Below are 5,571 nucleotides of genomic sequence, written 5' to 3' on the forward strand. Positions count from 1 at the left end.
ACATGATTTTCATATTTTCAGCGCTTTCCAAAATGCAGATGACACCTGAAAAGATTTCTTATATTTGTGATTTTAATATTGAGATGAAGTTCGTTTTCTATAACCCCAGATAAGTCAAAACATCTGGCCAAGCTGGAAATCCCTAACTTGACCACGGGCAAAGATAAAAAAAAGTACCTGTATGGAACTAATCTTTTTCACTACACATAAAAGATTTCCAGCGATTACTTTGTTTTGTTTTACTGAGGTGGGAGAAAAAGCATCTACCATGGTCGCTCGTATAAGATAGGTTCATCACAACTTTCGCACAGGATGTTCTGAAGAATCTCGGTAAACCTCGTTTCCGCCCCCCCAAAAAAAACTACGCTCGCTCATGGACGATACTATAAATCTTTTCGAGTGTTAATTATTTTTTATTTTTATGTAGAAAATAAAAATATTTGAAACCATTTTTTTTACAGATACCCTTAAGTTTTTAAACTAGCGAAACTTTTTAATATCCAGAAAAAACACATATATTTAACATGTTATTGTTTGTTTTAGCGATTTTACTGAAAACATAATAGTTGTATGACTTGTTTGTCAACATATTCAACACATATGCCATTTTGTGTTTTGCTACCTACCTACAATTATTCCACTATATATAGATGTGCTGTTTACCATTCATTATAATGATTCTGATTTCGAATGCTTCTGATCAATTTGTATAATGAAATGTACTCTGATACAACAGAACTCATTATTCAAGGCGAGTGTTCTAGTTGAATGTGTGAAGTTTGAACTGTTATGATATTGCATTGTATATCCATTTATATTTATGTTATATAAACTAAAAGAATGAAACAAAAATTATTACACTGGAAATTTACTATTTAAAAAATATATCGTCAAAAGCATATTTTGTAATCTAAGAAATTAAATATATGTATGCATTTCACTCGTAAAACGTATATAGTATGTTATTGATCATATGATATTCTCATGTATGTTTTCTCATGTATGTTTTTTTCTCATGTATGTTTTCTCATGTATGTTTTCTCATGTATGTTTTTCTCATGTATGTTTTGGAATGAGTGATATCAGTGACGAATCCAGGAATTCATAACGGGGGTGGGGGATGCAAAACCTATATATACGCGTTTTTATCGGTTAGTGTTAAACAATTTGAACGTAAGTCAAGCCAACGAGAAAATCGAGTCAAGCGACGTCGAGCAAACGGAATTCGACTGTGTTTAAAAGACACCCAATTCATCATAGTAGTAAAAATAGCATCTATGTTTTGTAGAAAATTGCGAAATGATTAATCGAAACATTAAAAATTAAACAAAGTAACCTTTATACAAAAATATGTTATTCTCAAAAAATAAGTTAAAAAAGGTGTTTGTTTTTTATCATAAATACGACTTGTAAAGGTTGATGGCAGTAATTTTAAAAGGTCCGTGCTAGTTTATATAATAATAGCATAGAACTTTATATGTAAACACAGTCAGGAATAAGCAACTTACACCTTTAACAATAAGTTCAAAGTGACACTCTTATTCAAAATCAATACATACACATGTATAACAAACATACATTTTGAGTGATAAATCTTTAACTACTTGATTAATAAATAAAGCTTTTTTGGAAAATATTAATTACCGACAACAAGGTTGTTACATTGTATTTAAAAGCTGAAACCCCAAAATTTTAAATAATTGGTGAATGCTAAAAGATTAACATTGATCTACTATAGTCTCATATGGTAGGGATCCCGTGTTTTCTGCACATTTCTTCCAAACTTAACTCGCTCGGAATCCTTCATTAGAACCATTGTTTTCCACATTTATTCATCCTTTCTGAAATATTTTGATATTTGTATTAAATGTGGTAAATCTTATTCGGAGTATTAGTGCATCTTTAATGAAAAAACCATATCAAAGTTTACCGTCAATTGAAGTCTGATGAATAAACTAGATACGTTAACAGTTCAAGTGTAATGTCTGTCCTGTTAAAGCGACAATGAAAGTAAATTTATGAATGAAAAACGAACCTATGAGGGATGTTCAAAAAGTTGGCGGAAAAGCGCTCTCATTTCTTCATTTTAAATCGCATTTTAGTGAATATTTCTGTCATTATACGTCTTATTATTCATTGCATAAACAATAACAACAACCAGTTAATGTTGGTTTTCAAAATATGATACATAAGATTAAAAAATGAAAACAATAAGAAAATAGAAACGGCCGTCTGACGGAGCACTGTCAAAAAGTAAATTCTGAACAGGTTTGTCGAAATGTTTGGAAAACTAAATCCCTAATCAAACTCTGGTGGTAAAAAAGGAGGTAGGGCACTGTAAGCGACGTAGACTGCGCTATCTCTGGTAAAAGAGGAGGTAGGGCACTGTTAGCGAAGTAGACTGCGCTGTCTTTCATAAAAAAATGAAGAATTAAAAAAGTTACCTTTGTTTGTCGTCCTTATGCGAAGGAAACTATTGCCGTCCGACGTAGCATTATGACGTCACTTATCACGACATACTGGCAATAAAATGTCGTTTTTTAAACAAAATTTAACATTTGTTTTCTTTAAATTGGGCAGGTTTACGTCGTATGATCTCGCCATTGATATGCTATTTTCGTATGAAAACATCTTTGGTAAAAAAAAATTGTAAAGTAAATGCAATATATTCCAAACTAAAAAATGGCAAAGGTTTATTGCGGATTGCATATTGAAAAAATAACACTTTTACGCAAACATATTAAACACCCCTCATACATCAATATTAATGAAAATATCGGTTTATCATGTCATCGTGCATTGTCAATATATCAACATACATCCATGGCCATTTGTAATAGTTTGCACATTTGTAGCAATGCGGGTGTATTGGCGGTGAAATCCGGAATAAAACAAGGGTGCAATGCGCTGCTCGGTCGAAATGCTGCGCGTAAACTGCTCCGGGCACTATCCCCAGTGCTGTAGAATGCCAATGCGGGTGTATTGGCGGTGAAATCCGGAATAAAAAAAATTGAAGGGTGGGGTGAGCGGGGGCGGCAGACCAGGGTGCAATGCGCTGCTCGGTCGAAATGCTGCGCGTAAACTGCTCCAGGCACTATCCCCAGTGCTGTAGAATGCCAATGCGGGTGTATTGGCGGTGAAATCCGGAATAAAAAAAATTGAAGGGTGGGGTGAGCGGGGGCGGCAGACCAGGGTGCAATGCGCTGCTCGGTCGAAATGCTGCGCGTAAACTGCTCCGGGCACTATCCCCAGTGCTGTAGAATGCCAATGCGGGTGTATTGGCGTTGAAATCCGGAATAAAAAAAAATTGAAGGGTGGGGTGAGCGGGGGCGGCAGACCAGGGTGCAATGCGCTGCTCGGTCGAAATGCTGCGCGTAAACTGCTCCGGGCACTATCCCCAGTGCTGTAGAATGCCAATGCGGGTGTATTGGCGGTGAAATCCGGAATAAAAAAAATTGAAGGGTGGGGTGAGCGGGGGCGGCAGACCAGGGTGCAATACGCTGCTCGGTCGAAATGCTGCGCGTAAACTGCTCCGGGCACTATCCCCAGTGCTGTAGAATGCCAATGCGGGTGTATTGGCGGTGAAATCCGGAATAAAAAAAAATTGAAGGGTGGGGTGAGCGGGGGCGGCAGACCAGGGTGCAATGCGCTGCTCGGTCGAAATGCTGCGCGTAAACTGCTCCGGGCACTATCCCCAGTGCTGTAGAATGCCAATGCGGGTGTATTGGCCGTGAAATCCGGAATAAAAAAAACTGAAGGGTGGGGTGAGCGGGGGCGGCAGACCAGGGTGCAATGCGCTGCTCGGTCGAAATGCTGCGCGTAAACTGCTCCGGGCACTATCCCCAGTGCTGTAGAATGCCAATGCGGGTGTATTGGCGGTGAAATCCGGAATAAAAAAAATTGAAGGGTGGGGTGAGCGGGGGCGGCAGACCAGGGTGCAATGCGCTGCTCGGTCGAAATGCTGCGCGTAAACTGCTCCGGGCACTATCCCCAGTGCTGTAGAATGCCAATGCGGGTGTATTGGCGGTGAAATCCGGAATAAAAAAAAAATTGAAGGGTGGGGTGAGCGGGGGCGGCAGACCAGGGTGCAATGCGCTGCTCGGTCGAAATGCTGCGCGTAAACTGCTCCGGGCACTATCCCCAGTGCTGTAGAATGCCAATGCGGGTGTATTGGCGGTGAAATCCGGAATAAAAAAAATTGAAGGGTGGGGTGAGCGGGGGCGGCAGACCAGGGTGCAATGCGCTGCTCGGTCGAAATGCTGCGCGTAAACTGCTCCGGGCACTATCCCCAGTGCTGTAGAATGCCAATGCGGGTGTATTGGCGGTGAAATCCGGAATAAAAAAAATTGAAGGGTGGGGTGAGCGGGGGCGGCAGACCAGGGTGCAATGCGCTGCTCGGTCGAAATGCTGCGCGTAAACTGCTCCGGGCACTATCCCCAGTGCTGTAGAATGCAATGCGGGTGTATTGGCGGTGAAATCCGGAATAAAAAAAATTGAAGGGTGGGGTGAGCGGGGGCGGCAGACCAGGGTGCAATGCGCTGCTCGGTCGAAATGCTGCGCGTAAACTGCTCCGGGCACTATCCCCAGTGCTGTAGAATGCCAATGCGGGTGTATTGGCGGTGAAATCCGGAATAAAAAAAATTGAAGGGTGGGGTGAGCGGGGGCGGCAGACCAGGGTGCAATGCGCTGCTCGGTCGAAATGCTGCGCGTAAACTGCTCCGGGCACTATCCCCAGTGCTGTAGAATGCCAATGCGGGTGTATTGGCGGTGAAATCCGGAATAAAAAAAAATTGAAGGGTGGGGTGAGCGGGGGCGGCAGACCAGGGTGCAATGCGCTGCTCGGTCGAAATGCTGCGCGTAAACTGCTCCGGGCACTATCCCCGGTGCTGTAGAATGCCAATGCGGGTGTATTGGCGGTGAAATCCGGAATAAAAAAAATTGAAGGGTGGGGTGAGCGGGGGCGGCAGACCAGGGTGCAATGCGCTGCTCGGTCGAAATGCTGCGCGTAAACTGCTCCGGGCACTATCCCCAGTGCTGTAGAATGCCAATGCGGGTGTATTGGCGGTGAAATCCGGAATAAAAAAAATTGAAGGGTGGGGTGAGCGGGGGCGGCAGACCAGGGTGCAATGCGCTGCTCGGTCGAAATGCTGCGCGTAAACTGCCCCGGGCACTATCCCCAGTGCTGTAGAATGCCAATGCGGGTGTATTGGCCGTGAAATCCGGAATAAAAAAATTGAAGGGTGGGGTGAGCGGGGGCGGCAGACCAGGGTGCAATGCGCTGCTCGGTCGAAATGCTGCGCGTAAACCGCTCCGGGCACTATCCCCAGTGCTGTAGAATGCCAATGCGGGTGTATTGGCGGTGAAATCCGGAATAAAAAAAATTGAAGGGTGGGGTGAAAGGGGGCGGCAGACCAGGGTGCAATGCGCTGCTCGGTCGAAATGCTGCGCGTAAACTGCTCCGGGCACTATCCCCGGTGCTGTAGAATGCCAATGCGGGTGTATTGGCGGTGAAACCGGAATAAAAAAATTGAAGGGTGGGGTGAGCGGGGGCGGCAGACCAGGGTGCAATGC

The sequence above is a fragment of the Mya arenaria genome, chromosome 13 (genome assembly GCF_026914265.1).
Source record: "Mya arenaria isolate MELC-2E11 chromosome 13, ASM2691426v1".
NCBI classification, from domain to species: Eukaryota; Metazoa; Mollusca; class Bivalvia; order Myida; family Myidae; genus Mya; species Mya arenaria.